Source organism: Saimiri boliviensis, chromosome 1 (assembly GCF_048565385.1).
Source record: "Saimiri boliviensis isolate mSaiBol1 chromosome 1, mSaiBol1.pri, whole genome shotgun sequence".
In the NCBI taxonomy this organism is placed as follows: Eukaryota; Metazoa; Chordata; class Mammalia; order Primates; family Cebidae; genus Saimiri; species Saimiri boliviensis.
The window spans coordinates 190,256,586-190,281,034 of record NC_133449.1 but is presented as its reverse complement, the minus strand read 5'-3'; the positions used below and the strand labels follow the sequence as shown (position 1 = coordinate 190,281,034).

Genomic DNA, 24,449 nt, shown 5'->3' with positions numbered 1-24,449 from the left:
AAGAGAGGCAATCAGACTGAAGAGTACCCATCAGACTGGAAATTGTCTCTGTTGTTCTGTTTTGGCCAAATGCTTGCTTCATAGGAGGAGACACCATCTGCTTTAGGCATTATTCACACTGAGGGGGCATGAGCAGTAATTAAGAGGAGATAGTGCATAGGCTGTTAACCACAATAAAAGGCTTCAGGGGAATTTGACACTGTGCACAAACATATAATTAGGAAGGACACTTATAGTCAAAAATTTGAAGGGAAATGCACACATTTGGTATTAAAAACAAACTTTTTTTAAAAGACCAGTTTGCACTTTTTAGACAAGAGCAGTCTGTATAATTTGAAATGTCTATGTCTTCTGATCTTTTTGTTCTCTTCCACTACTGACTTTGAGAATAATTACTTTAGTTTGTTGGTATGTTCTTTGACCATACTTTCTAATTAGAATATGTGTGGTTCTCTGTAGCTACTTCTTTGGGCATGAACAGGTGCCTTGGATGGCTATGTTGTGTCCTGAGCATACAAACTCATAAGGGGCTTATAGAGGTCATCAGCTTTACCTAGAATGAAGTCCCTGATTGAAACTATAAGTTTTGATCCTAGATTACCATTGAATTGTGACAGCCACACCGTAGAACTAGTGCACTGTCAGCTTCTCTTAGTTTTTGTTGGTAGCTTCAAGAAAAAAATTTTTGCTGTCAGAGAAAAGAAGCTTTATTTCCAGGTAAAAGGCACAATCATAGCAAGTGTTGGCATTGTATCATGGCAGGTTTTATGATGATATTATAATAATTTATCTGAACTCTCAGGAGATTTTGACAATCATTCCCAAATTTTAGCAACAATGAAGATATATAGTAATCAAAAGCCTTCAAAAGCATTATTGTTTGGCCTCCTGAGAAACTCAATATGGTTTATATATGTGCTTAGGAGATTTATTTTTGTAATAAAATGGCAGAGTTTTATTATCTTTCTTACTCTCTTTTTCTCCTAAATCATAGAGGCAATTGGTATTAATGCTTGTGTAGTTTTGTTTTTGAAAACAGCATATGCATTATGGGAAAGCAATTTATAATTTTAGCTGTTTGATGGACTAGACTTATTAAAGGAAATCAATCATAAATTTATCTTGGGTCATATTTTTTTCTAAGAACTAGTCTGTAACCTCAATGACAGCAAGAATCATGATTGTTTCATGTATCTACATAGCCTGGGACATACTGTGTGCTCAAAAAATGTATGTTGTTTGGATAATTAAATCAATAAGAAATAATAGCAGACTGCTGACCAGTATTATTTAGTGGATGGCACACGCAATGAAGACAATTACTGTTCTTTTCTGCATGCTAAGCATCATGTAGTATGTTATGAAGGTATAAAATATAGGGTCCTGCTGACTATATTAGACAGGGGAGGGAAGAAAAAAGGTACAGCAATATAACTTATCCATGATGACTGAACTGAAGGAAATTCATTTCTATTGATGTCAAGTAAAAACTGATGGAAAGGTTCTCCACATAGTTTGCATACAAGTACTTTGCTTTGTGAAATAGATATATTTATGAAAAGTTGTGTTAGTTGATAACATATATATTTAATACTCAAGGAGAAATTACTACATAAAACAATTCTTATTGAAGAATTACTTGTAAATTTTATGATGATAATGGAATTTATTCTTCATGTAAGTTAAGATTTCATGCTTTGGAAAAGCAAAGAAGGCAGAACAGTAGTACAAAGGACACAGTGTTATTTATGATAAAACAAAATATTCTTTTTATGCTGCCATACAATGCTTTCCATAATAGAATTCTTACAGAGTGCTATCAGAATCACATCTTGCTTTACAAGCAGAATGCAAATTTTGCATCCTGAGGCAAAACAGACAAAAATAAGCTTAATGTCATCAGTTTTCTATAAAGTGGCTTCTTCTTTGTTTTTTTTCCATAAGAATCCTGGCCTAAAGTCAACTTGGGTCTACCTATCTATGTATAAAAATCTATATCTGAAATCTATATTTTGTCTCTATACCTACATCTATGTATGTTTGTATGCATGTAAGTATCAGCCCATTTATCAATGCATCTCTCTATAAAAATCCCTAGACGTTTTGAGAGTGACTGAGCCAATAATGAGAACTTTGCTCAATTTTATAGATGCACACACTTAGAAAAACCATCAATAATCTACCCTCCAAATACCAGGGGTCCTTTTGCATATCCTACCCTGGCTTATCCACAGGGTCTACACTATGATTCCCATACTGTGATGTCTGCACTGTGATGCTTTGGGCCCTTACTTAAGAGAGTTAATAAGTATAAAAATTTAAAAAGAGTACCTAGTACATTTCCTAGGTGCTATTAAATAAAACAATAAAGAGAAGAATAACTTACTAAAAAAGATAGAGTCCCTATGTCATAATAGGCTTTGGGAGCAGATAGAAAAAAATCACTAATGATTCAGCTGAAGGGCACTAGAAATAAAGATATTAGTAAGTGAAAATCAAGATTGTAGAATATAAACAAAATAAGAGATGACTGCCTAGAACTGTGAATAGATTGAGATTTTACTTTACTTTCAAGCTACCAGTCAGCTTGCTACAGTTTCATGGATACTGAAAGTCAATTTCTGAACTCAGTCTTCCTGGTAAGAGGATTTGCAGGTGCCTTCAACAGTTTTTATTTTATTTTATATTGTTTTATTTATCTTCCAGGGTAAATATGCAGGATATGCAGGTTTGTTACATAGATAAACGTATGTCATGGTGGTTTGCTTCACCTACCAACCCATCACCTAGGTATTAAGGTATTAAGCCTGGCATGCATTAGCTATTTATCCTGATGCTCTCCCTCACCTCCCTGCCCCAGTGTGTGTTGTTTCCCTCCCTGTGTCCATGTGTTCTTATTGTTCAGCTCCCACTTATAAGTGAGAACATGCAGTGTTTGGTTTTCTGTTCTTGTGTTAACTTGCTGAGGATAATAGCTTCCAGCTTCATCCATGTCCCTGCAAAGAACATGCTCTTGTTTCTTTTTATGGCTGCTTAGTATTCCAAGGTATATATGTACTGCATTTTCTTTATCCAGTCTATCATTGATGGTCATTTGGGTTGATTCCATGTCTTTGCTATTGTGAAAAGTGCTGCAATAAACATACTTGTGCAGGTATCTTTAAAATTGAATAATTTATATTCTTGATTCCATTCTGAACCAAGTTCTTCAGTTTCCAATTGAAAAACCTTTGAAAGATTCAGTTCAGGCACATTATGCCTGCAGCACAGCAAGAACTATATGGCTCCTTATAACATTTGGTAGCCACATCCACCCCCCTATATTTTAGCCCTCTCTCACAGTTGGGTGGAAATTAGGGCTAGAGATTCAGCAACTCATTTTTTTTGTGGAGGATTTTTAAAGTTCCTCTTTCTCTCAGCATCTATTGCTTGTGTTACAATTTCTGGAACAGATAATCTGCGTTGACTCCTGCTTAGCATTTGGCTTTTATTCCCTGTCAAGTTGGTAGAGAAGTCCATGATGTATTTAAATACATGTCATTTTTAAAAAATGCATTTTACCCATCTCTTTGGAGTAGAAAGAATTAATTACTTGCCAAGTCAGTGTATCATCTTGACCGGTTCATACCCTGAGCTGATTTTAGAGGTGTGATTTTAGGTGAGGGGCATCTTCTCTTATTCCGTTTTATAATGCCCATCAACGGTTTCATTTCCTAATTTGAGGTGATGGTCTTGTAATTGTTGGATCAGCTGTAAGTCTTAGTCATAACAGAGTGCGTTGAAATAGTCATTTTATGTTACCATTCAGCTGTAGTGGATTAGGCATGCATGTGCTTTTATAAAAAGTAATTTAAGTGAGAAATACATTCTTACTATACTTCCTCCCACAATTGGAAAGTTTGGTTGTCTTTTATTTTCCATGACTCCAAAATAAAATACCAAGCACCTATATTAGATTAAATATTAGGTTATAGCATGAGAACACTCCTTAGGAAGTTATCTAGAAAACAGATGTTTGTTAGTTCCACACTGTGGCAGAAGGGTCTAAGTAATTTTTTCATGTGTCTCACAGTCTGGATCTGTTAAATATGAGACAAAGGCAGAATGTGAACTCGATTTGCCACACAGAATAGACGTTTATTTTCTCCATTCACTTACCACTTTTCAAGGAGATGTTTACCAATGAAAGTTCAGCACCTGGTACAGTACACAGCTCAATAATGCATGCATGCCTCAATGAATGACAAGCTCAGTTGAAGACAATTATGGAAAAGGTTGAGAACTACATCAGTTACACTTAGAGCACCTGTGGCATTCATACATTTGTTTATTCTGGAAACTATTATTTCATCTAGTTTCCAAAGATTTGTTTTGGTGAATTTTATTTTTTTTAATAAACAGTATTTAATACAGCTTTTACTATATGTTGATGACCTACACTTGGTTGTATGATTATAATGACATGTTTAGCTACATATGGCATGTTCATATTTTCTATTTTTAAAATAGACATCAATCATTTACTGCAGATTCTTTACTGCCTCAACGAGGCATTCTTAGGAACAATGTTGTCAAGGAAACATACTGAAACTGTTACATAAAAGAATGTCTCTCTGAGGAAAATCTTTCAAAATGGTATTTCTATTTTTTCCCAGATTATGTAAAATTATAATTTACAAGCAATTCAATTTAAGTAAATAATTTATAAGCAGTTTATGTAATGGTACGGCTCTGAGAATCTGTCAAGTAAAGGTATTTTTTAATTTGAAGGTTGAGTGATTAGATGCCACTAACATAATGCAAAGACCTAATCAGGAGGAGATTTTTTAAAAGTGGTATGATGCCTGATCTTCACATTAAGCATATAAAATACCAGTGAAATCTCTAAGAAACAAATGACATAGTTCTTAGTAGAATTAATAGATTTAAAAATGTTTCTCTATTTCCATGATGGCAGAGTTAGTGAGAGAAAAAAAGTCAATGATTATCTTTGAAGGCATAAATGTCAAAGTCCATGGGAACTTACTAGGAAGTATCATTAAACAGCAAGTATATATTATTTATGTGTTCAGGCAACCATGTTAGAAAATAGTACTTGGAGACTAGGCTGGTCTCAGACTTTGATCATTAGCACTTTCTTGTTATCTATTTTAAATTTATCATTTAGCATTGAAGGATATAAGCTTGAATGAAAAATTTGTAGGAAGGTTTCCTGGAATATATATCACATATGTTTTCTTAAAAAGTATAGATTGTCCTACATTACATCATAGAATATTTGAATTTGAAGGAACTAAAGAGATTATTCAACAGATGAGAAAACGTGCCAAGAAAGGCTATGAAAACTGCCTAAAGTTACTTAGGAACACAGCCAGAAATAGAACCTGGTTTCCTGATTCCTGGTTCAGTGCTATTTCCATGATATTGTTGGCTTAAAGAACTTGGGGTACCACTCCTTTCCTGTGATTCTTTCCCAATCGTTAGCACTACTTATTTTCAACTGAAATGTCAACTACATATAGCATTGTGTATGCTATTTAAATTATTCCTTGTGGGATGGAGAAAAGAATATAAAAGTAAAAATATATATATATATATATTTAAACATATAGGAATTCTTAGTGGCCTTGATGATACATTAAGAAATAAAAGTCTACCCAGTGTGTGTCAAGGAACTATAATTACATTTAAATACATTTTCATAATCAAAATTTTAAAAAGGAATAAGCTCTTGTTGGAGTGAAAATAAAAAGGTGTATGGAGGAACTTAAAGATTATGCTTTCTTTTTTTAATTCATTCTCCTACATTCATATTATAAAATATTACACAGAAAAACTCTGTCTAAGATGATATTCTTACCTGGCTTGTCTCTGGGAGCACCAGCATCTTGACTGGCATTGTCCAGTAGACCTATCTGGTAGAAATCTATAATTGACAGAAGGACATTTATAACTCTGGCCTTTTTCAAGGCAGCAAAATGATCATTCAGTGCTAATTATCAGTGATCAATTTTGGTGAATAATTCTATGCATTTGGAAAAGTATGTAGTCTTTTTTTTTTTCTTCAGCTTTTTATTATGTGTTAATTAAAATAAATTTTTAAAGGGTGGACTTTAATGTTTATTTACAGGAGGCTGCAAGATAGGAAATTCCAGATAGAAATAAGAAATCTAGCCAGAGGACAAGTTTCATACAGTATGTACAGTTGGAAATGTTTAATTATAGTTTCATTGTAAAAAGTGCTACAATAACAAACAACATTTAGAAAGAGTTCTTCATAGGGAAACAAGATGACAAAATACCAAACATAGTACACAACAAATTTATGCCTCAGCTACATGATCTAAAAGTTAAAGGTCACAGGAGTTCATCCTGAACTTGGAAGATCTAGCCTTCAGAGGTAGTTTCTGGCATAACATTGTGATCTTTCCCTTCCTCTGCAGAGAAATCCTTCTTAAGTTTAACGAAGTCTTATATGCAGACTTGTTTTCATGGTTTTGTAGAGTTTCAATTTTGTCTAAGCCTCCACATTCTTCAATCATTATACTAAGCCTCTCAGTTTCACCTAGTTTCTCAGCAGCCTGAAAGATATTTGAAATGGCATCCAGGATAACCAGAATAATCTTGGTATCTTTTGCAGTTGAGAAGCTCATCAACAGTTTGATTATGCCACAGTGAATGAGGCATACAATCTGTTCAACTGTTCCACCACTTGTATAGTTGGTCACGGCCCATACAGCTTCCTTTTGTGTCTTAAAATCTGCCTTAGAGAGAACACTGACAAGGAAATGGGACTGATCCATGAGTCACAACTTGCTGTATCTGGTCCTGATGGCCAGCTGTGATGTTTGATATTGTTCATGTAGCTTCCTTCTGAATGTTAGTTTTGGGGTTGGTGAGCAGGCTGGGAAAGACAGCGAGTGCTCCTGCATCGATCACAACCGGTATCTGTTCATCTGTACCAGTGACAATATTCCCTATGGCTATTAGTGCAGGAGTCACATTTGGTAATTCAGAAGCTCCTAGAAGCTTCACAAGTTGGGGTGCAACTCCTGTTTTCACTACCATGTCAATTCATTCATTCGGATCATCAGTAAGGTAGGAAGTAGCCCAGCAGGTATCTGCTAATACTTCTGGATCATCATGATGCAGGAGCTGAACTAAGGTAGGAAGAATCTGCTCAACAACATCTAACGGCGGTGCAGGATTCTTGTTGCAGCAGAAATTTGAAAGTGTCCAGGAAAGACTAAGTAACCACATGCTAAAGATGATATATCAGGAACTGCAAGAAGAGCCAACAGTGGGTCAACTACACCATGCTTAATAACCAAGTCTTAGAACACTGAGCCATCACCTACAATGTTTCCTAGAACACATACAGCTTGTTCACTGCTGTAAGCATGGGGAGATGCCAAAAGAAAAACGAATGCCATCCAGCACCTCTGTCTACCACAGTCTTGATTTGTTCTGATGTCCCAGAAGCAATGTTAGTGAGTGCCCAAACAGATTCAAACTGAATGGGACTACCATCAGTTCTGCCCAAGAAGGACATACATTTTTGGAATCAAACCAGCCCAGATGATGTTGTCTATGGGGGGCTGTATTTTTTCTAGAAAGTAGTTTTCTGGCAGCTTGAGTAGCTTGGAGCTGATTTTCCACATTGTTGCTATTTGTGCCTTTGACAATATGAACAACAGATCAATTTACAGTGCCCTGGTTGTTGCAGATTTCCTGCAGCAGAGAAGTAGCATCATCAGGAAATAAGCTTACATTTCTCCTCTTCAGCATCTGGTCATCCTTCTTAGCTTTCCTCAGCTCCGCATTGACTTCTGTTCTGTAATGCCTTATTTCTGTACTGTTTTTTCCCTTGATCTTGAATCTGTTAAGATGGGCAGCTGGTTTATTAGCATTCTCGTTGGTGGGCATGGTTATAAGACAAAGGGAGAAAGCTGTGAAGCAGGCCCAGGCTTCCACAGGAGGCTATGTGGGGATGGGTGGCTACCGGGTGGCTGTGCTCAAAGTGACCACCTCTGCTTCATAAATTAAAAATTGTAAAATCAAAGAAATATTCTCCTTGATTTTGGTTTTCAGGGATTTACTAGTGTATGCCCACATGCATTTTTCTTTGCAATTATCCCTCTTATTTTGTTCATAGCACTTTTGAATCTGTGACCTAATATATTTTATCATTTTTGGATACTTCTCAGTCAATATCTCTTCAAATAATGTTTCTGCTTCATTTTTTCTTTCTCCTCTGGGTCTCCAAATACATGTATGTAATACCAGTAAACCATATGCCATTTGCTATTTCTACATTTGTTTCTGTATCTTCCATCTTTTTTTTTCCCCAGTCTGTAGCCTGAATATTCTGTTTTGGATATGCCTTTTTCTACATCACTAATTCTGTCTGTAGCCATATTTAGTACTGTTGATATCAGTATACTGTTTTTAGAATTTCCATTTGCTTTATTTATGTAATAGTTTTAGCTATTTGCTCAATTCTATTTACTCAGTTCTATTAGGCATATATTTTTTAATGCTCTTGTTTCTGGATCCCTGGTGTGACTATTTTTATTACTTGTTTCTTGAACTATCTTGTCTCCTAGGTAGCCTAATTATTTATGATCAAGTGTTAGATAGCACTCATTGAAAATTATGGATATAATTTGAGGATCATAATATTGTTATCTTCTATAAGAGAAAACTTGTATTTGTTTCTGGCACAGTTAGGGACACTAACAATTGCAGGCCAAAATTTTCAGTCCATATGAAAATAGTTTTATTTCTAATTCCTACTTCTTCTAGGATGTCAATCTTTGCAATCTCAGCCCAGTCTTAGTGGTTGGCCCAAGTACCTGTCCTATCTTTGCCCTTGATTGATCCTTAATTTATCTTTTATTTTCAATGTTGTCATCTTAGCTTCTGAGTGTAACGAAAGCTTTCTTCAGCTTCTTACTGGGCTTTTCTAGCATAACAGGCAAACACCCTTTGGACATAAGCAGCTCTCAAATTCCAGGCAATAAATCTGTTTTTTTTCCCCCCTTTTCTTAGAGCTTATCACAATAAATCTTCACTCCCTTAGTAGTTCTTCGGTACCATTATACAAATTTTCTTTTATTTTGTCCAAACGTTCTATTTTCTCTTAGCAAGAAGATAGTTCCAAATTATCTAGTTTTCTATTACTGGAAGTGAACATCTCAGATTTTATCTTTGAAATTTGTTTCATTTTTATGTACTTGTGAAGTTTTAATTTTTCTACCAACAAGATTTTTTTTGCGAGGGAGGGATCCGCTGTGCATTTCTTTTCCTTTACTAGTGATACAAAACTACAACACAGCTAAGAAGAAATTTAACTTAGTATTTTTACTATGCTCCTTTTAAGTTTTCCGGGTACAACTTCAGTCGAATTGGTTAGGAGTGGAGGAAAGGCAGCATGCTCTATCTTCTTAGTCACTCATTTAATACCAATGTTGTTTTAGCTGACATCATATGTTTATTACAGAAATTCAAAAGATATTATTTTTATTTCCCGATTGAATGTTTGTATTGTGGAATATAATTAGCAAGTATAGAGTTTTCTTTTATTGATGTACTATTGAACATTCTATAATGTTAAGTGAAAACTTATTAAGAATAAGTTTTTATATAATTAAAACATCTCATTTCCGGTTTTCAGAATGTTACAAATGAAAGCAAGAGTTATCTGCTATTGCAAATAATTTGTTTTTGCATGTAAACATTATATATACATATATGTATATCTTTTACTGTACTCCAGGTACACAGAATTGAATTGCTCAGAATATTTGATCCATTGCCCACTTTTATTATTGATATATCATGATATTCTTTTGTTTCATCATTTACTTATTATAATGAAGTAGCCTCCATAAAACCACCATGTGATCGGAAAACTAGATCCAAAGACATTAGCAAAAACTTCCATCTGCTTATTTGTTTTCTGCATCCTGTTTTTCTTTCTTCCTTCTGTCCTGATGTAACCACTTAATGAGACTTTTGCTCAGTGACTAAACAATATATTGGTTAATTTTAGTTGTTTTAAAATTTTTGTTTAGAGTCTTGGCCTTTTGAAAGTAACAAAATCTTCCCAAGTGATTATTGCTAAGCTAGCTGAATAGAAGGCTAATGCCCTAGGCATCTCAGGTCTATTGCTGATTCCTATCCAAGAAAAAGAGAACTTTTACTTCTTGTTAAGGCTCACATCTAAACACTTAGAGCTTAAGCATACATACTTAATAAGCACTGGTGGGTGGAATAATTGTGCTGCTTTTATTGTATTTTTTTTAGCCTGGTTTATAGATGGTTTGTAAAGACATGTGTAAGTCCATGTGGGCTACAAATAACTAGTATGAATTTTATGCCTGGCATATAAATGCAGTGCTTCATCAGCTGCCCCAAAAACCATTCCTATTTATGTTATCCTCAACTACATTCAGCAACAAGGGAGGGAACTGTGGGGGCGCTAACCGCTCAGAATCTCATGAATTGTGCTACTGAGTTTTCTTCTTCCATCCAACTTCATGGATCACATGGGTTCTGAAAATAATAATTGTATCAACTCTGACAGTAGTTTTTCATTTCAGAGACTCAGATCCTGCTTTTACCCATAGAAGTCTGGAGAACAAATAAAAAGAATAAATGTTCTTAGTATATAGTAGATAGTGCAAAAAGTCAACAAAATTACTGTGAATCTGAAGCTTAAAATGGCAATTAAAATAGCTTGTGCCTCCTACACTCTGTTTCTGGAATGGTTTTATTTGGAATTTAAGAAGAATGTCTTGATTTAAAAATATGCTTTGGTTTTATTATTAGAATAAGAATTTGGGGAAGAATGAAATAAAAATAAAGTAATATAGACAAATTCCATTGGAGTAAGAAAGACATTTTCTTAAGAGAAAGTTTAAAATCTTAGAGGTTTGACTAGCTAGATATGACAAATTGAAGACAATAAGCCCCAATTTGTCTACTTTTTAAAGTGGGGCTATAAAAGAAGGGATTATTTTAGTTTTTCTAGAATTAGGGTGGATGAATGGAGTGTAGAAAAACATGTGGCATAGTAGCAGGGTCAAAGAGAGTGTAGTGTAATTGTTATGTTGAGCAATCACAGATCTAACAAACTTTTTAAAATAAACTTTTGAGTAACCTTTATTCTAAACCTAATAATGAGATGTTTTAGGGACAGATCGACAATGTCAGGCTTTGTTTTGTTCTGTTTTCTCTTTATGCTATATGGAACTAGAAGAAAAAAGCCATCGATATAACTGACTCTACTTCAGGCTAATCCACTTTTCAATTAAGTGAAAGATTTTTTAGAACCTTTACTTAGTCTATAAATATACTTGTCTATAGACACCATCATTATGGACACAGTTATAGACAGATGTTTTGTATTTGGGTAGAATTTGTTTTTTTAGAGTCATCTACAATATTGTGGACTTAACAGACTCTTGAAAAAGTTCCTTATAAAGTTGTAGGTAAGAAGTCTTTAATGAGAACTAACCACATGGGTATAGATTATCTAGACAGATGTGAAAGAGAATGAAATGGCAGCCTAAATTAAAAGAAGTACTGATGCATGGTGTTATTAGTGGGGAGGAAGATATTGTCTCTCTCTCAAGGAGAAGAAATATAAAATAAGGGCTTTAAGGGAAGTGATGGGAGCTACTATATATTGAAAAAGAAAGAAAACAGTATATTTAATTCAGCCTGTTTCTGATGAAACAATGATTGAGGTGATTTAACCCAGGAGGTGAAGGCTGAAAATAGTTTTTTAAACAGTGGATGGTTTGGGCAGCACCAGAACGCACTGACTATAATTATCTCAAGATAGCGTACCCTACCAGTCAAAACCTGGAGAAAATTTTGTAATTAAAAACATGCAATTGAGCTCAAAATCAATGAGAAAGAGAAAGCAAAGCATATGCTCAGGTCTTATGAAGAGTTATGCCTATGGTAGAGAAGGAAAGTAATCCATTTAAGAAGCACGATGAACTATGTGAGCCTACTTGGAATAAGAGAATAGCAGAAAGAAATAAAGCATTAGAGACCTTCCCTGTTGCAGAAAAGTCTTAAGCAGAAAAAGATGTTGCTCAAAGCCTAGAACATTCAAAAGCTGATGAAAAGAAATGTCTGCAAAGGGTGATTCTCCAGCAGAGACCAAGACCGGGGAGAGGAGAATCTTTCTTAGCTGGCAAGCCTCATGCTCTAAGACATTCCAGAGCAAGCAGCAATAGTCCCTGTGAATTAGGTTTGCATCCTGAAAGATCTCACCCTTAAATGCTATCCTGGGATGGGGGATAGGGGCAGAAAATTAGGCTCAAAAGGAAAATGAAATTAAAACATTTAAGTGTGCTTCATGGGAAAGGAAGAAAGTTCAATAAGACCCGTTGACTTGGGGCCATGACTACTGCAAATTTCAAAACTTTGTCAGGAGTTTTTCCTACTCTGTAATTGAGGAGAGAGAATGCAAAAATGATTTTTTTTCTCCTTGATATTGGTTAAGCATAATCAATCTTGTTATGGCTGACTTCACCATTCACTGATTTTGGGTCCCCAACAAGTGACATTGACCAACTGGGAGTCTAGAGTAGCAGAAATTGTTTCTCTGAATTGACCCTCCTTTCACTAGATAGCACTGAGCCTTTTATGGTCTTTGGGGACAGTACATATTGGCTCCTAGTTTCTGGAGATCCTTTTCTAAACAATTGGAGATAATTCACTTTGGTGCTGTAATTAAGTTGTTTTAAAACTAGGATTCTAATAATTTTCTGTATTGTTTTAACTCTTTGGACTTTCTTAGTAGAGGAGCCTATGGGGAAAAGAATTTAACTTCTGATGTCTTGTTGTACAATATCTATTCCCATGGAACACAGCCCAGATTACAAGTCAACTAGTCAGGCCTTTTCTAGATAGTACACAAAGAACCTGAGAAAAATAGATTTATATACATATATATATACATATAATGTATATATACATATTTATTTATTTATATTTCTGACTTTAAAGCCAGGTCTCTTAACATTGAGGCTTTAATTTCTTCCTGAGAACTTCATGAGAGTGTGTATTTATATTCTCATTTGGTAATTTTTATGTTGTTGATGTTATTACTGGCTAATAATTGTGCCTCTATTTGACTTCATTGTGTAACCTCTGGTGAATTATGATGGAGAGTGAGGCTGGGCACAAATTAGAATAAGAACTAAAATGGGTAGTAAAAATAAAGCTTTGTTTGAGGGTAGAAATAGAATTTTGGAATACGTTTACTTAATATGTGATTCTTTGGACACAGTGGAGCAATGGTTGGTATTTGCAGAGAAGCCTCATAAACAGGGGGAGGACTGTACTGAAGCCCATCTCTGTCCCTGGGGATGAGCCGAACCCATCGTGGGTCATTTGCTTGGCTGTTAAACCAAATAGATGAAGAGAACGGAAACCAGAGGAATATGTATACATGTGTGAGAATCTTATTTACTACTCCTTGTATTTCCCCAAGTGGGAAATAATATGTATTCATTCTCCAAGAAGGAAAATGGGTTAAAATCTTTCTAGACTTTTCTCTACCACCTTTACCCCTAACCAAAGTTCAAGCGATGACTTTTGGGATTGATACATTGGGAAAAAGGTACTGAGCATGATTGGCTTTGATCTTTCTGGGTTTTTCTTTCTTTGGAGTCAACCTGACTGAAGCACACATGAGAGAGAACTTACCAGAGCAGATTCTGTCTCTGTAGCAGAGCAGTCAGCAGTCTTGGATGGGGTTAAATTCAGATCAAAGTGAAATGTATTAGGAGAACCATTTGGCCTCTGATCCAAACCATGTTCTTCAGTTTAATGTTATCACTAATACAGGTGAATTTTTGTATTCATTTCCCTGACTCTGTGTTCTCTATTTTTACTCTGAGAAGCTGTAGGCACAAGAGTGATGATTATCCCTAAAACCCCAGCAGATTTAGAGAAGTACCATCTAATGAAGGAGGCACAGTGAGTGCAAGAGCAGTCAGTGAGCTGGGAGAGCCCCTCACGGGGCACCAGATACTCAAAGACATACGAGGAAGATTTGGGTCATCAAAAGCAGAATGAAAGCAATGACTTGTGACTATGACCACTTTCTTTTTCTTTTTTTTTTTTTTTTTCCAGAAGCAGTGGTTATGATTTCACATGTCTACAAGGGACACGTAGGTGAAATGAAAAAGACTTGTGCTTTTTTGTGTGTGAGCAGAAGTGATGACTGGGGGGCACATATCTCCTTCAGAGTAGAAGTTCTTGTGTGTGCTAGCAGCCTGTGGCTATGGTGGAATTGCTGGGTTTTCTGATTTTTAAGAAAATGCAGATGTAAGTATTTTTATAAGAAATTCCCTACATTTTAAATGTTGGCTTAAATTTATGGGAAAAAAATTCTTGGTCAATTAAAACAGGCCTATAGACTTGAAGTAATTTTGGCCTTGTCATAATGGAACTGATATTTATTTCGGCATGTTAGGGACCTGCCCCCCAATGCACTTAGACTTGAATTTCTTTATTAGGAGTTTACTTTATTCCAATTGGCTAAGGCAGTTCAGTTTCCTGTTTGCTGTATTTAAACTTCTGGTCTGCCTCTTTTACTACCACTCATTTAAGAATTTATCATATACTGCCCTAGACCAAATGTAGAGTTTATGAGTCCAGTGTTCATGGGACTTATTGGATCCAAGAAAGCACATACGGGGAAATGTGCCATCTCAACATTTTGTCAATTATGCCAGTATACTTGTGCCAAGGAAAGTGATTTCTCTCTCCTAAAGACATATGAGCCAGAAAGAAGTTCTTTGATTTCTTGTTTTATGTGACATTCTGTCTGCAATTAGCAGACTTCCAGATGTTCATGCATTTTATATGCAACTTACACAGTCATTTATGTTTCCCACCAGAAAGCAGAGTGGTTTATGTTCCAGAAACTCAATCGAAAAACATTTCTACTAACTTGAACTTGAAATGACTAAATATTTTATGGTGTAACTTCTAATTATAAATGTTCTGTGAGATTAGAGGACTTTTATTTTTATCTGGGTAAGTTTGAATTTTATCTACATCCATTGAACAAACATTTGAAAATATTTCCTTCCCTTTGGAGCTGCTTGTATCTTTCATTTTTTCATTGATAGGATCTCTTCTGATAAGCTACTAAGTCTTTGTTACTTTTAATCTTATTTTAAAAAATCATAGTTGTTTTGTGTTATAATTGTATATTCTGTTTTTCATTAGGCTATGAAGGCCTGGAGAGGCTCTTACAACACTTCATACGGGCCTTTCTTGTACTAGGTGCTCAAGAAATTTACTTCATTTTTACTAATTCACTTTCCCTAAGAATTAGGAGAAAAGATATTTGTAAGTCGATGATTTAACTAAGGATAGAGTCTTCATCAAGTTGGTCCCCTTTGCCAACCCATGTGGGATATGTGGTATGAACAAGAAATAGACTTTGTTAAGCTGTTATTTCAGGTCTGTTACTACAGCATAAGCTAGTCTGCTCTGACTAGTAGATTGAAGAGGAAAGGTTAAGAGATACTGGCCAGGCAGCTAGCTGGATTTGCCACATTCTTCCACAGAGCCTCTTTCCACAAAGAGGAAATCCTGCAAAAACATGGTGGTCTTTACTTCCCTTCTAACTTAATTTTATTGTGGGCAAATTTTAAATATATATAAAATGAGAGAGAATGATATAATAATCCAATATACCCATCAATATATGACCAATCTTACTCATTTCTACTCCTTCCCTCTTCTCGCTACCCAGATTATATTTAATGAAATCCTAGGTGTCACATAATTTTATATATAAAAATATTTATATATATGTCTCTAAGATAAAGAACATTTATAATTTAATCATAATACTATTTTCACAACTAACAATTAACAATATGCCTAATATCATCAAATAGTGTTCACATTTCACCAATTGTCTTATACAGGATTTTTTTTACAGTTTATTTGTTCAAATTGAGATCCAAATAAAGTTTATAATTGTGATTGTCTAATACATCTTTGAATTCTCTGTTAGCCTAAAGATTAATCTAGATATTTCCCAAGTTCTAAAAATCCTGCCATTTTTTCCTGCAGAGTTTTCTGTAGTCTAGATGTTGCTGTGCATTCCCATGGTGTCTGTTAGACAGATTCCTTCATTCATTTATTTTCTGATTGGATCTAGATCCAACTGCTTTTTAGATCTAGACAATTGATCAGACTGCATTTTTTTTTTTTTTTTTTTTTTTTTTTTTTTTTTTTTAGTGATATCATGTCCTTTCATCAGGAGCCACATGTCTGCTTGTCTCTGCCACAGTGGCTTGAACACCTTAGAGGTAGCGTCTGTTTCTGTTAATGGTGTTGCATGAAGCTTTCAATAGGGCCCTTATTGTACTGGCAGGGCCATCTTCTTATTTTCAGCAAAATTGAATGTTCTCTCACTTTCTGTTTAAAATCAACTTTCTTGGTGTGTAACTTACATAAATAAAAAGCATCCATTTAAATTAGTTTGATAAGTTTTGACAAATATATACATTAATGTAACCCCCACCCCCCAAGTTAAGGTATAGAACAATTCTATTATCCCCAAATCTTTTGTCTCCTTGAGCAATTCCCTTCCCTGTCTCCAAGCAACTAGTGATAAACTTTTTATCACAATAGATTAAAATTTCACATAGACAGTCCAAAGTTTCATGAAAATAAAATTATATGGCATGTACTCTGGTGACTGACATTTTGCTCAGAAAAATTTATGTAAGTTTCATTCATATTGTTGTGTGTAAAAGCAATTTGTTCCTTTTTATATCTGAAGAGAACTCTATTGTATGGATATGCCAAAATCTGTGTATTCATTCACAAGTCAATTGACATTTAGATTGTTTTCAGGTTTTGGCTATGATAAAGTTGCTATAAAAATTTCTGTATGAGTCTTCAAATATTTGTATGTTTTTATCTTCTAGGGTAAAACCTAGAAGTGAAATTACTCAGTTATAGGACAGGCATATGTTATATTTTCATCAGAATGTATGATAGTTTTATTACTTTACACTCTTGTCAACGTTTGATATTGCCAGTCTTTTTAATTTAGCCAATCAAATGGATGTGTAGTGGTATCTTATTTTTTTTTAAATATTTATTTTCTTGATTATTAATGATATTGATCATTTTTCAAGTGTGTACCCATCAACTTTTATTTTCTCTCCTATCATCTATCTGTCTGTCTATCTATCTATCTATCTATCTATCTATCTATCTATCATCTATTTATTTATACCGAGAAATAGAGACAGTCTGACCCATTTACATTCTTCCTTGATGTCCCTGATAATTCTCAAATGCTCTGCCCTCTGGAGGATTGAAATTTGTGTGTTTCTCTTTTGTGTGAGCTCTGGGAATTGTTCATCTTAAAACTCCTTGGTGGTTCTTTTTCCTGCCTCTTGAAATTTTGCCCTATACGTGCACAGATTAGTACTCAGTTCATTTTTAGAGGAATTTATTCAAGTTTTTTTTTGATAACTTCCTGTTCTTCCTCCTCCTTTTTCTTTTGTATCTTCCTTCTCTGTTTCATAACTTCCAGCCACCTGATTATTCTGAAGCCCTAATCTCTATCTTCTCACATTTTCTAATTTTTTTGTGCTCTGCTTGGGGTTCTCTACTCCAACTTCATGATCCAGAATATTGCAATACATAGAAGCAAAAATGATTGTTAGACTCACTCATTTATTTATTTATTTTTTATTCTCAGGATCATATATCTGCAATGTTTGTTGTACAATGTCTGAAAACAATTGTCTCATATATTTTTTCAGTTTCTTATTTTGGTAGGAGGCTAAATATGTTCATTGTTACCTCAAATGGTCAATGGCAAAAATCTTATGACTTCTTTTTCACATATTCTCAAACCACTTGCACTCAGCTGAAACCTCAAAGGTTGGCTTATCAAAATTTACTGACTTTAAGTTTGTCCAGTTTCCCTTTACCTACAATGGATGTTCCTAACATTTACTATTCTCCTTATGCTCCACCTAATCTTTTCTAGATGTTTTTGCAGATTTCTAGAGTTTTTCTTCTCTGAAAAAATTGAAAGAATCAATCATAACCTTCCTCAGTTTCACTTCAGCATCCCTCCAATGTCTGGTAAGGTGTCCTGTTCCTTGCTTTAAAGTGCAGTGCCTTGTATAATCAATATTAATAAATTTCACTTTCATATAATTATATTTTCTTACTCTTTCATTCTCCAGATTGACCTGTACTTTAATATTTCTCTCCATCTATTCCTATGTCTTTATCTTGCTGCTTAAAATTAATAAATGATCTTCATTCTTAGATTTTTCTCTTGCTATGGGTTGTCAGTTTTCTTCTTTGAGTTAGCACATTTATGAAAAGCCCTTGGTGTAACAGTTATTATGGCTTGATCAAGCTGTCAAGTCTCTTTTCTTGTACATTTTTATCACTTAATTTCTTTGAGTACTTCTACAAAAGGGACTTTTCAGCCTCAGCCATATTGTTATTTTGGGCCAGCTTAGTTGAGGGGGAGGTTGTTCTGTGCATTGTAGGATATTTAGCAGCATCTGTGGCCTCCACCAAAATGTCAGTAATATCCATCCATCCCTGCACCCAAGTTGTGACAAAATGCCTCAGATATTGCCTAATTTGCCCTGGTGGGCAAAATCATCCCCAGTTAAGAACCCCTGACTTAGAACAATTTTCTCTGACCTACAGATTTCCCTTAGATTTCTCTCAGCTATAAAATGAAGGTAATGAAACCTGTTTTCCAGGGCTATTTTGGGGACTCACGATGATGTGCAGAAGTTTTTAGCATAGTGCCTGTTCACAAATTGTTTGCTATTATTACAATTATTAATAACTTTCTGTGAATATACTGACTCCTCATTCTCCTGACTTTTTAAATCTAATGTATTATGTATGTCTCTATAGTGTCTCTCATTTATTTATTTTTATTTTATTTTATTTTTTGAGATAGAGCTTTGCTCTCTTGCTCAGGCTAGAATGCAGTGTCATGACTCGGCTCACTGCAAGCTCTGCCTCCTGGATTAAAGCAATTCTTCTGCCTCAGCCTCCCAAATAGATGCAATTATAGATGCCTGCCACCACACCTAGCTAATTTTTATATTTTTAGTAGAAATGGGGTTTCACCATGTTGGCCAGGCTGGTCTTGAACTCCTGACCTCGTGATCTGCCTGCCTCAGCTTCCCAAAGTGCTGGGCTTATAGGCATGAGCCACTGTGCCTGACCTCTCTTATTACAATATTAATTATCATTTTTTTCTGTTTTCACTTATTTTTAAAATTTATTTTATGTGATTAAAATTTTCATTTTTAATTTTTGTGCCTACATATTGATGTATATATTTATGGGGTATGTGAGATATTTTGATGAAGGCATATAAGGCATAATAATCACCATCCTATAAATGGGATGTCCATCATCTCAAGCATTTATTCTTTCTTTGTGTTACAAACAATCCAATTTTATCATTTTAGTTATTTAAAAATGTATGATAAATTATTATTGACTGTAGTCACTCTGCTGTACTATCACATACTAGATCATATTCATTCTAGCTATATTTTTATTCCCATTAACCATCCTTACTCCCTGCGATCTCCAGCATTCTTGCCAGCTTCTGCTAACTGTCATTCTATTCTCTATCTCCATAAGTTCAATTGTTTTAGTTTTTAGCTCTTCCAAATAAGTGAGAACATGTGAAGTTAGCCTTTCTGTGCCTGGCTTATTTCACTTAAAATAGTGACTTGGATTCCACCCATGTTGTTGGAAAAATGAAGGGATCTTGTTCTTTTTTATGGCTGAATAGTACTCTATTGTGTATATGTACAACATTTTCTTCATCTATTCATCTGTTGATGGACACTTATGTTGCCTCCAAATTTTGGCTACTGTGAATGGTATTGCAATAAATCTGGGAGTACAGATATCTCTTCGATATACCGATTTCCTTTCTTTTGGGTATATATCTAGCAGTGGGACTGCTAGATCATATGGTAGTTCTATTGTTAATTTCTTTAGAAACCTCCGAAGTTTTCTTCACGGTGGTTGTACTAATTTACATTCCCACCAACAGTGTACAAGGGTTTCCTTTTCTCCAAATCCTCTCCAGCATTTGTTATTGCCTGTCTTTTTAGATGAAAGCCATTTTTATTGGGGTGCAATGATTTCTCATTGTAGTTTGTATTTGCATTTCTCTGAGGATCCGTGATGTTGAGCTTCTTTGCATATACCTGTTTGCCATTTGCATGTCTTCAAGTATTCTTTATTCAGCTCTTTTGCCAATTTAAAAAATTGTATTATCAACTTTTTTCCTATATGATTGTTCATTATCTTATTATTCTCATTTATTATGGCACATACACCTAATCATGCATTTCTTACACTGATAATTTCTCTTTTCCCAAGTCTTCTTTTCCTAAAAAAGGTATGGAAGATATGCTTCCATACATTCCTTAGACTGTTGTCCTTTTTTCTTCTTTTTAGATTAACTTTTAAAAAAGTGAACCTGCATTTATTGTTATAGATTGTATTTATATCCTAATATTTGGCCTCTATTCCAGTCCCCTTACTGAAATTGCTCAGGTAAAAATCAACCGTATCTTTTTGTTTAACATTTTGTAAGTAGAAGTTAAGTATGCAGATAGTTTAGGCAGTTTTCTCAAGGCTTGTAAAGAAACAAAAACAAAAACAAAAAATGAAAACGAAAGTTGCCATCCCTTTTCCCTTCATCTGGCTCCGCCTATCTTCACTGCCCAGAATCAAGCATTTTGTATTTGTTTAAATGATTATTCAAGTATATGCCTTCATATTTTTCAATAATAGGCAATGATAGTTAATTTTATGTGTCAAATTAACCAGGTCATAAGGTGCCTTAATATTTGGTTACACGTTAATTCTGAGTGTGCCTGTGAAAGTGTTTTTGGAAATGATTAGCATTTCCGTCCATAGATGTTGTAAAGCAGATTGCCCTCCCCAATGTGAGTGAGCATCATCCAACACATTAAGGGTTTAAATAGACCCCAAAGGTAAAAGAAGGGAGAATTTCTCCCCTCCCCTGTCTCTCTGCTTAATGCTTGAGCTGGCACATTAGGCTTCTTCTGCCTTCATACTGAGACTTAGAACACTGGCTGTCTTGGGTCTCCAGCTTGCAGACAGCAGGTTGTGGATCTTTTCATTTTTCTGTAATCATGAAAGCCAATACCTTATAAGAAATCTCTAGGACTTCTGCCAAGATGGCCAAATAGGAACAGCTCTGGAGCACAGCTCCCAGCGAGAGCAATGCAGAAAGTGAGTGATCTTTGCATTTCCAACCAAGGTACCAGGTTCATCCCAATGGGACTGGTTGGACCGTAGGTATAGCCCAAGGAGGGCAAACCAAGGCAGGGTGGGGTGCTGCCTCACCTGGAAAGTGCAGCAGGCTGGACGGCACTCCCTCCTACCCAATGGAGGCATTGGGGACTTCTGGCCACTCTGGAGCTCTGGTTCTGATGCTGTGCTTCTCCTGTGGTCTTTGCAGCCCACAGACCAGGAGATTGCTGCAGGCTGACAGGTGCTATGGGTTTCCAGAGCAAATCTGGGTGGCTGGTACCATGAGTTCCCAGCACAAATCTGAACAGCTGTTTTGACTGGTACTTGGAGTGCCTGTGTGACAGAGTTGCCCATATACCTGAGAGAAAGGGGGCTGAAGGCAGGGAGCCAGGTGATCTGGCTCTGTGGGTCCGACCCCCACAGAGACCAGCAAACTGAATCCCACTGGCTTGGGATTTTTGCAGCCAGCACAGCAGTTTGAGCTTGACCCTGGACAGTTGAGCTCCATGGGGGGAGGGACATCCACCATTACTGAGGCAGCTCTAACCTTACCCACATAAACAAAAGCACAAAGAAATTTTTATAGCAGTTGAGGGAGCCTCAACAATGCCTCTGCAGGCAGACTGTGACTAGAATCCCTCCTTCCTGGGCAGAGCATCTCTGAAAAAAGGCAGCAGACTGTCAGGGCTTTATAAATAAAGCCACACTTTCCTGAGACAGAGCACCTGGGAAAAGGGGTGGCTGTGAGTTCTGCTGCAGCAGACTTAAACGTCCCTGCCCAGAAGCTCTGAAGGGAGCAACGGAGCTCACAGCAGAGCACTTGAGCTCTGACAAGGTACAGACTGCCTCTGCAAGTGGTTCCCTGACCCCTCTGTATCCAAAGAGTCACCTCATACAGGAGAGTTCTGGCTGACATCTGGTGGGTACCCTTCTGGGACAAAGCAACCAGAGGAAGGAATAGGCAGTGATCCTTGCTGTTCTGCGCCCACTGTGGGTGATTCCCAGGCAATCAGGATCTGAACTGGACCTCCAGCATTCCTGCAGCAGAGAGTCCTGACGGTTAGAGAAAGAAAACTAAAAAACAGGAAGAAATAATCTTAACATCAACAAAAAGGACACCCACTCAGAAACACCTACTTCAAAAACCAAAGGTAGATATATCCATGAAGATAGGAAGAAACCAGTGTGAAAAGGATGAAAACACCAAAAACCAGAATGCCTCTTCTCCTTCAAGTGATCACAACTCCTCATCAGCAAGGGAACAAAGCTGAATGGAGAATGAGTTTGATGAATTGACAAAAGCAGGCTTCAGAAGGTGGGTAATCACAAACTTCTCTGAGCTAAAAGACCATGCTCTAATGCAATGCAAAGAAACTAAGAACCTTGAAAAAAGGTTAGACAAAATGTTAACTAGAATAGAAGAACATAAATGACTTGATGGAGCTGAAAAACACAGCACAAGAACTTCACAGAGCATACACAAGTTTCAGTAGCAGAATCGATCAAGCAGAAGAAAGAATATCAGAAATTGAATATAAACTCAATGAAATAAAATGAAAAGGGAGGAAAAGAGAAAAAAGAGTGAAAAGAAATGAACAAAGCCTTCAAGAAATATGGGATTATATGAAAAGACCTAATCTATGTTTGACTGGTGTACTTGAATGTGATGGGGGAATGAATCAAAGCTGGAAAACACTCTTCAGGATATTATCCAGGAGAACTTCCCCAACCTAGCAAGGCTGACCAACATTCAAATCCAGGAAATATAGAGAACATCACAAAGATATTCTTCAAGAAGAGCAACCCCAAGGCACATAATTATCAGATTCACCAGGGTTGAAATGAAGGAGAAAATGCTAAGGGCAGCCAGAGAGAAAGATGAGGTTACCCACAAAGGGAAGCCCATCAGACTCACAGTAGATTACTCAGCAGAAGCCTTACAAGTCAGAGAGAGTGGGGACCAATATTTAACATCCTTAAAGAAAAGAACTTTCAACCTAGAATTTTACATCCAGCCAATCTAGACTTCATAAGTGAAGGAGAAATGGAATCCTTTATGGATGAGCAATTGCTGAGAGATTTCATCACCACTAGGCCTGCCTTATAAGAGCTCCTGGAGGAAGCACTAAATATGGAAAGAAACAATCAGTACCAGCCACTCCAAAAACATACCAAATGGTAAAGATCATTGACAAAATGAAGAAACTGTGTCAACTAACAGGTAAAACAACCAGCTAGTATCAAAATGGCAGGATCAAATTCACACATAACAATATTAACCTAAATGTAAATGGGCTAAATGCCCCAATCAAAAAACACAGACTGACAAATTGGATGAAAATTCAAGACCCATCGGTGTGCTGTATTCAGGAGACCCATTGATGTACAAAGACACATAGACTCAAAATAAAGGGATGGAGGAAGATTTACCAAGCAAATGGAGATGGAAAAAAGCAGGGGTTGCAATCCTAGTCTCTGACAAAGTGAAGTTTAAACCAACAAAGATTAAAAGAGACAAAGAAGGGCATCAGGATAGTAAAAGTATCAATTCAACAAGAAGAGCTAACTATCCTAAATATTTATGCACTCAATAAGGAGCACCCAGATACATAAAGCAAGTTCTTAATGACCTACCAAAAGACTTAGACTCTCACACAATAATAGTGGGAGACTTTAACACTCCACTGTCAATATCAAACAGTTCAACAAGATAGAAAATCAATAAGAATATCCAGGACTTGAAAGCAGATCTGGACCAAGTAGACCTAATAGACATTTACAGAACTCTCCACCCCAAATCCACAGAATATACATTCTTCTCAGCACCACATTGCACTTATTCTAAAATTAACCACATAATTGGAAATAAACCACTCCTTAGCAAATGCAAAAGAACTGAAATCATAACAAACAGTCTCTCAGACCACAGTACAATCAACTTAGAACTCAGGATGAAGAAACTCATGCATGCAAAACTACATGGACACTGAACAACATACTTCTAAAGGACTATAGGATAAATAATCAAATGAAGGCAGAAATAAGGATGTTCTTTGAAACCAAAGAGAATGAAGACACAATGTACC

General features: G+C 35.9%; 1 pseudogene; it reads right to left on the bottom strand.

Moving 5' to 3' along the window:
• Window positions 1-6,512: 6,512 nt before the first annotated feature.
• Window positions 6,513-7,926, bottom strand: LOC101049712 (importin subunit alpha-1 pseudogene; annotated as a pseudogene).
• Window positions 7,927-24,449: the final 16,523 nt, after the last annotated feature.